We start from the raw sequence: 9442 nt of genomic DNA on the forward strand, positions 1-9442 counted from the left end.
CTCAAACAGACCATCAGCAGAGCAAGCTGATATGGCAAAAGATATAGGACATATGAACATTACATAACACAGAATTCAAGTGGTCTATCCATTCTTATCTTAACTCTGGTTACCTACCTCTTTCTCTTTTCTCTTGTTTCTTGCTGTGAAGTTCCACAGATAAAATGCCAAGGCCAGTGTTTAAAATCAATTCAATAAAACATGTAATTCAAAAAACAAATTCAAAAACCAAAACCTGTATGATCTTTCTCTTCTGCCACTGGAAAACAGGATTCCAAAACTCCAGAAGATAGCAGACCATGGGATGCAAGAAACTCAAGAGCCTGAGTTACTATATGGAAGGCCATTCGCCAAACACCATTTAGAATTTGAGAGAGAAATTAAATTTCTATTGCAAACCAGATCATCTGGATCTAGCAAGTAGGATTTGGATATAGTGTTTTACTCTGTCACTGGTTCCATCTTGCTACATTGTCTACAGGGTTGTAATAATGACGAAGCATCACAATCAGCACATTCTCACTGCAACTAGGTAACAATGATTAGTCCATTGCTAGGTATATGAGCTAGGCAAGCTTGGCCAAGGCCCACCAGTTACACATATTGATAACTATTTTTCTACATGTAACCTGAATAACTCTGGAGGTCCCATACAGATGGGCCTCTGTGCGGTGTATCATAGTCACATTAAAAAAAAACAACACTCTGATTCTAGAAACCCTGAAGATAATGTCTACCTTTGTTTTACTCTGGTGAGATAGAAATTTTACACAATGTTTTCTCATATTATGGGAATCAGGGTTCTTGGTGGAAAATAACAGAAGCCAAATATGGCTAACTCAATTAAAAAAAAAAAAACGAAAACCTAAATTATAAAGTTTAGTTTCCACACTCAAAACAAACAGACAAACAAACAAAAAAATCTGGTGAACCATAGTCAATAAACTGGCAAGAACTCCAGAAGGCTAGGCCAGATAAGAACTCCAAGACCACAGAGGGTAGTCACCATGCCTTCAAAGTATTACCCCACAGATTATTTATTAACTAAAAAGAGGAAAGCTTTACAAAGGAGGAAGCTGGCAGACACCACCTTAACTAAGTGATCTAACTTAATATCACTAATAATGGGACAAACTGATATTATGCATCTCCTGAAGGACACAGCATCATCTGTAATATCTTTGTGAAAATATTTAACCCGAAACTAATCAGAGGGGAACAATCAGGCAATTCTAGATTGTGAGACATTCTACAAAACAACTTGCTTGTAATCTTCCAAATTATTAGTGTCATAAAAGACCAAAGAATGCAAAAGGCTTTTCTAAATTAAAGTGGACTAGAAAGACATGAACCTTAATTAAACCCTAGCTTGAAAAAACACACAAACACACACAAAACTCTTTTAAAGGGCATTTGGGGGACAATTTAAAAATTTTGAAAATGTATTAGATAATACACTGTATCAAAGTTAAATTTCTGGATTGAAGTCATATTGTGGTTATATAGCAGAATGTCTTCAGAGACAGATTTACTAAGCATTTGGTGGTAAAGTTCCATGATATCTATAACGTACTTTCAACTAATTTAGCAAAAAATAAAGATAGGTAGGTAGATAGACACAAACAGATAGAGCAAACAAACATCACAAAAGTTAATCATAAGTGAATCTAGGTGAGGGTATATGGATGCTCATTATACTATTTTTTCAACTCTGTAGGTTTCACATTTTTCAAAATGAAAACTTTGGAAATTTTTTAAAAATCTGTAATGCTTCTGAATTGTGCCTAGGAATTTACACGGGTTGTATGGGCAATAAATTATACTAAGATAGGTCTGTGAGCAACAACCATATTAAATGTTTATGTTGGTCTTTGACAAAACTCATGTGGTTTTTGGGAGGTATGGTATAATTCAAGACAAGCTTTTTAAATTAGAGAGAGAGAAAATTTCCAAAGGTCGCAAAGTTTACTAGTGGCAGAGGTGGGATATAAACTCATGGAATATAAACTCACGTGCACACTTTTTTCTTATCCTATGGATAGAAAGCCAGAGGCTTGCTATGCTCTGAAATCAAATAAAACACTTCTCAAGTTTGCAGAAGGCCAATCTTGAAAGTAATTTCTAAATAATTCTTAAATGTTAAAGATAGTTAGTGAAAAAATGGGAAAAGAATGCTTCAGAAATATTGTTCTATCAAGCCACACTTGAGAGGATGTTTGGGATTTAGAAGAGGATTTGAGGAATTTAATAAAACAGTTATTTAAAAACAAGAGAATGAGATGCTCTTTGATATGGATTTAACAAAGAGTTTAGAAACAGGAAAGACTCACTTTCAGGTACTCTAATTAATATGTTGGATTTGTCAAGGGAAACTAATTGAAATGGAGAAATATACTGAAAAATAACATGATTTTATAAATGTCACTAAGTCTTATAATAATAGACCTTTGCATCTTCCTGCCAGTCTTTCAAAACCCTGTTCTCAGACTTCTTCTCCTCTTTGCTCTTTTTCAGCAAACTTATCTGTTCCCCTTGCTTAACCAATAATTCAATACAAATATCTCCTAAAATCTATATCTCTGGTATTAGCCTCTTGCTAGGCTCCACAAGTACATTTTCAACTGCTTCTAGAATTGTGCTGAAGTATCCAGTTAACATCCCATACTCAAAACCAACTTGTCATTTCCCCTTAAATTTTGGCCCTCCTTCTGACTTCTCTGTTCCTGTTGCTGATATCATCATCATCTTCCCAGTTTTCTACTTTAAAGCTTGGAATATATATTTTTAAATCCCTCCTTCTCCTCTTCCCTATAGATTCAGTCACTTTCAAAATTCTGTGTCTTCCAATTCCACAGTGCCATTCATGTCTGTCCCACTCTTTTCCTTCTTGTTATCTATCTAAACACCTCTAACCCAGAGTTTCTCAAGCAGGATACTATTGATATTTTGGACAGAATAATGTTTTTGTTATGGGGACTGTCCTGTGCATTGTAGGATGTTTAGCAGTATCCCTGGCCTCTACCCACTAGATGCCAATAATACCACATCAGTTATGAAAATCAATATGTTTGTAGACATTGCCAAATGTCTCTGGAGGTGCAAAATCACCCCCAGTTGAGAATAACTTCTCTAATTTAAAGGATTGCCATAGCCTCCTATTAGAAACATCTTCCCTTCCACTAGGAGTCCCACCACCAATTCATTCTAGACATAGCTATTGGTTTGCTCTTCTTAAGGTTTAGCTCTGATCGTATTATTTCCCTGCCCACAAACTCTTAGTGGTTCCCTACTGCCTACAGAGTAATGAACAAATTCTTCAGCTTAAAATTTAAGCCTCTCTACTATATGGCCCTAACTTACATCTCAATTATATTTCCCACTATTACTCTCTATATTCCATGTTTTAGCTTTGTGACCTCTGAAGCTTTGCTTATGACATTTGTTCATTCATTGTTTATTCATCCAACATTTATTGAGCGACTATTAAGTATTAGGTACTGTGTTGGGCACTAAAGCCATAAAGTGAGACACAGCTCCATCCATCCCTCATCCAGCAGTAGATTAACAATGGTCTGGACATCATTTGTTACAGCGTGTCTAGCATCCCCTTCTACTTCTTCCAGCAACAGAGTCAGTCTTTGTTGTGGGGGTCTCTTTCCATAAGGTTCAGGCAGACCTGATTCATCATTCATAATTTTACAGACGAGGAAAAAAATTTGATCAGGAAATTTAGACCATGGGAAAATTGAATGTACTTGCAAATTGGCTGCTACAAGGTCGCACTGCTGCTGAATTACAGAGCCCGGATTTAAAGGCAAGAATTTTAATTCCAGAGTCTATATCTTTGACCAGAATGCTGCACTGATCCTCCATCACTTAAAGAAAACAGAGGATTAATGTCATAATTGAAAACTACTGGGCATCAATATCTCAGCTGCCAGAAAACTCAGCCCATGCTTGTGCTGGGGAAATATAATTAAACACAAAATCTCCTCTCAACCCAGAAAAGTTTTCCACAGAGGTAGAAAAATGGGAAATTTTAAATTTGAATAAGCGTTAAACCAGAATTTAATGCTCAACAAATTGCAAAGACAGAATAGAATCTCCCTCCGTAATACAAGTACATCGATATATTCATTCGACCCTTAGGTAGGTTTTGCAATTTGGAGTTAGGAGACAAATTAGACAGACCCAGCTACTCCCAGGAAACCAGGAGATTGGGTTTTATCTTCCTTGGTGATTATACTTCAAAGAGCTTGTTCCCAGGCCCTCGAGGAAACATTCCTGAGTTGTGACTGGCCAGAGGCTTATTTAGCCATTAAAAAGATTTACATAAGTTTGAAAAGGTCAGAGGGAAGAAGAGGACAGTTTCTTGGCTCATTTTCAGCTAGGAGAAAATTTGTATTTGCCCTCATGCTTGTTCCAGCATTTAAGAAGATTGGTACATATTCTCATACTGATTTTATACACTATATTTATTCCATTCGTTTATACTTATTTTTATGTTGCTTAGTAAACTTTTTCAAGTCCTTTACTTAGACTGATATAAACTCTATATAAACACAATTTCTTTGCCAAGAAGGATTCAGTAAATACTGTGAAATGATTGACAGCTTTCAGTTCCAAGAACTTGGGAGCAACTGACTGACTATTAAGTTCTTGAGGTTCAATACATTGACTACCAGACCAATGTCAGGCGAGACCCATGTACTAGGGACCAACGAGAGCAATGAGACCAACTGCCTCTTGGCAGTTATGAACATATGTTCCAAGGAAAATGTGAATAGAGGATATATTCAAGTCTATCTTAATACTAGCTCCCAAACAAACTAATACATAAACCTTGAAATAATGCTTAGAAAATTATCAATCTACATTTTCTTTTTATAGTCAGATCTACTCTTAGAGGAAGTATAAATATTTTTTAAAATGCTTTGATTGAGATTAGTAATTGACAAAAAATAGCATTTATTCTGAACAAATGAATAGAAAGCCGTTTACATGGGTAATAAACACACAATGAAATAAGGAAAATGATGAAGACTAGGACAAAGACCTGAGATGCTGAGTAATATTCATCTTTGTTAAAAGATAAACAGGTATATTAAAATTTTGAAGAGTTTATTTGAAAAATAACCACTCTAAAGGAAACTAGACTGTCTGCCAAAGACAAATTTCAGCTACCTCTGTTTCACTGAGGGCCTGATCTAAGAGAGGAATAGGCTAAACCAGGCAGAGTCACCAAGATTACCTTTAGGTTAAATTTTTATGAGAATGAAATTTGTATTCTGTACCTCTCAGAGCCTCTGCATTGATTTTTCCCTCCCTTCAAAGGCCCTAGATCCTTTAAGCTACTCCTTGTCCCTGGCCTGCTACCCTGGCTGACTCTCCAGTGCAGGGCCATGCAAGACCTGATTCTTCTACCTTCTCACCTTCCTATTTTTCTTTTTTTCCACACCATGACTTACCTGTTTATTTACTAAGAATCTGATAAATCATGAGCTAAATGGAATCCTTAAAGGGTCAAGACCTTACTCATCTTTGTTTCTCTAGCACTTAATATATGTTAATTGTACAAGGACAGTTTTCAAGTGCTGAATATATTAATTTATGTTAGTGGAAGATACTATCTTAAATTGTTTCCCTCTAGAGAGCCAATAATTTGGAGATAGATATTTTGGGGAAGGTGGCCTTCTATTCCTTATGTCTCCTTTCAGGAGAACTACCAATTCCATTTGTAAGATGATCCCTGATTGTTCTGGGGCTGAAGGTTAATTGGCTGCTGCCTGAATGTGAGTAATAAAGGAGGGAAAGACAGTAAAGATCCCCTGAGGTTTCCCATATGGCAATGGGAGGGCAAGTCAGGTAGGAAGGCTCATGGCATAATGAAACAGGCATTGCTCTAGAAATCAGAGCACAGTAAAATATTCTCTATAACCTGATTCCATCGCACACTTTCAATTTAGCCATATTACTGTAAATTTATTAAAAGGAACTTAAATCTTCAAATATGTGATTACTTACACTTAACCAGAATTTGACCCACAATATTCTCAGTAAAAGAAATTTAAACGATAATGTTAAATATGTGCTTACATATACTTAACCAGATTTTGACCCATAATACTCTTAGTGCCTGTATCTGACAGAATGTCCTAGATATACTGTGATCTTATTTCTAATAGCTGAATAAGCTAATCCCCATAAAGCCACACGAGTACTTCACTGTGATGTAGTACAAGGAAGAATTAGGATGTTCTCAGTAGGCAACTGCAATAAGCTACTTGCTGAGTCACTGAGCTGATCTATTTTTAATTCAATGAGCAAAACTTCTATTTGGTGTGACCTTATCTGAATGATACCTTCTGTTGAGCTTGTAAAAACTATCCTACTCCAAGACATTGAGGAAATGTTCATTTTCAATTACTCCTTGACCAAATAATTATGCTGCTTATTCGGTTGGACATGAATCTTTTATTTTTAACTAGAAATCAAGTAGGTTTTACCATAATAAAGACAGATAGGTGGCCAAGTTGTAAAAACAAAACAAAATGAAAAAGCTTGGTAAAACTAAATTTCTATTTTTGAGAATTCATCTTTACAGCAATAATTACTAGAAATGCATTAATTATGATGAAAATTATATTCTTATTTTATATATACTTCTCTACTGATACATAAAAATAAAACTGGCAATATGTGATATTGCTTTTGATAGTCCCAAATTAGATAAACATCTGGTTTTATTGACAGAAAATGTCTCGTCAAAATTGTGAAACTTCTGCTTGTTTAACCAGAAAAAAGAACCAATAGTTTTTTAAGAACAGTACTAAGTAGAAAAAAAAAAAACTTGTAACATTTGTTAGTGATTTCTTTTTCAATTTCCACAAGAAAAGAAAGAAGTTAACGCTCGAGGTGGCGAGAGGTGCTGATATCCAATCTTAGTTCATTGTCTCTTGGTAAGAAAATCACCTACATAATACACTTAGATTAGGGAGAAAACCTCATTGCAAAATTGTGTTGGATGAGAGGACGATTGTCTTTCCAATTCTCTTTCCCCCATTCTTCCTGCCTAGAACATAAATTTGATGCCTCGGTGTACAACATCCATCTTGCGACCATGAGGACAAAAGCCACAAAGGATTAAAGGATAGAATGCTAGAAGGAGCTTGCTGACACATCCTTGAACAGCTGCACCAGCCCTGGACAGCCGGCTTCTATGACTGCAAAATAAAATACAGGTTGCCCAGTTTAATTTGTGCATGTGATGTACTTATAATATAAAATTATTTAACTGACATTCAAATTTAATTGGATGTTCTGTATTTTTTATTTGCCCAAACTGGCAACCCTACCTACTTCTAGATTCTTGTTATTTGAAAACATTAAAATCCTATCAGGGTAAGGTACTACTACAGTTGAGTTTCTATTACATGCAGCTGAAATCAACCCCTAACTGATACACTTTTAAAGACAAACTGACTAATTTAATTGAATTATTGACTACTGTATTTACTATGCATAAGAAAGACTGGAGCATAAAGAAGTGGAAAATAGTGGGAAAAGTAGAAAAGTTACAATCTTTTGAAGGAGATAAAAATTATATGAGTTAAATATTTAAGGATAAAACATGGAAGAATAACATAAAAAGACAAATTACAGTTAAAATGGAACATAAAAAAATACCAAAATATTCGATGCTTATAATGAACTGTTATAAGTTATGGAGGAAGATTTCATGGAGGAAGTGGGATTTGTGATCAGCCTTAGATTTCCCCCATTCATGTCTGTAATATCTACATAGCTTCTCTGATTTACAGCCAAGAATCTGTTCTGTTAATTCCATTAACACCCACCACTCATACCTAATGCTATGGGAAATGGTGTCACCTCCATGTGTGTGCCTTGGAACTGGGAAAGGAGGCAGCACTATCAATCATTCTATAGCATACCAGGGCTTGCAGGTCCAGGGTCAGATCTATCTAAAAGCAGTGTGTGGAAGTGTAATAAATATAAAGGCAGCAATAAATCTGTCATTGCCATGAGTATTCCAGCTGCACACTCTGTTCCCTTGTTCTCCAGTTTTTTAAATAGTTCTCAAAATTTCATGTACCAGCTACAAGTTTAAGTTCTCTCTTGCAGCTATTTATATCACACTGTTTGTGTAAAATAAGACTCCTCATTCATAAAATGAGGATGATAATACCTTGTCCTACTTACCTAAAAATAGTTTCCTAACTGCAAAACAGGGCTAATAATACCCCACCCTATTGCTTTCACCGGGTTGTTCTGAGCATCAGACGTGATACTATGTAAAAGCGGGTTGAAAAAAAAAGGAGGGGGGAGTAGATGGGGTAAAAGGGGTCACATATGTGGTGACATTAAAGAATTTTTAAAAATTAAAAAAAAAACATCAACAAAGATAAAAGGAGTGATTAAGAAAAAAAAAAAAAAAGCAGGTCGAAACTCAAAGCATTACACAAATCAGAGGATCCATATAGTTCTGCCTGGCACTGACTAGCACTGGAACAAATCATTTGTGAGAAAAGCACCAAGCTGTCCATTACAATATATTTAATCACAAAAGGGTATGATATTTGCTAGCCCATGGACCTACCAAAATGTTTGTTATGCATTTTGCGTTTACTATTTTTATGAACGGCTATTTTTAAAGGAAATGGCAAAGAGCCTATGCTATTGATGTGATCACTTATAAGCCTGCCCATAAATGATTTAGTGTTTAAAAGCAAGAAGGTGAATTCTATTCTCTTCTCTTATTCTGCTCAGTTTCCCATTTCTTTCTACAAAGGGTGATATTGTTCAGAGCAGAATTGTAGATAGAGTACTTTTCTTGCGGATACTTTCTTTTCACCTCTTAAGCTGACTCTAGTTTGAATGAATTTGGTATGATCATTGGAATTTTCTTCTCAGAAGTGAAAGGGGGTATTGTTATACTATTCTGGGGGTGAAATGCACGCTACTGTAGAAACCAGAAACCTGGCTTCTTGTCCCAGCTTTAGTGTGACTTTGGGTCAATCACCTCTCTGTCTGGGACTTCAGTCTCCCCCTCTATAAAATTATCTTTCTAAAACTTTTTTCTCATGGTTAATTTTTATGGTAATGTAATTAATTTGGGGGTGGGGGGAGGACAGCTTTATTGAGATATAATTCACATAACATACAATTCACTCATTTAAAGTGTACAATTCAATGGTTTTTAGTATATTTACATATATGTGCAACCATCACCACAGTTATTTTAGAACATTTTCATTGTCTCAAGAAGAAACCTCTTATCCTTTAGCTATCATCCCCCTTCACCCACATACTCCTCACTGACACCCACTCCCAACCACTAATCAACATTCCGTCTCTATAGATTTCCCTATTCTGGACCTTCGTATGAATGGAATTATACAATATGACAAGCTTCTTTCAGTAT

This window comes from Pteropus vampyrus, unplaced genomic scaffold (assembly GCF_000151845.1).
Source record: "Pteropus vampyrus isolate Shadow unplaced genomic scaffold, Pvam_2.0 Scaffold66, whole genome shotgun sequence".
Classification (NCBI taxonomy): domain Eukaryota; kingdom Metazoa; phylum Chordata; class Mammalia; order Chiroptera; family Pteropodidae; genus Pteropus; species Pteropus vampyrus.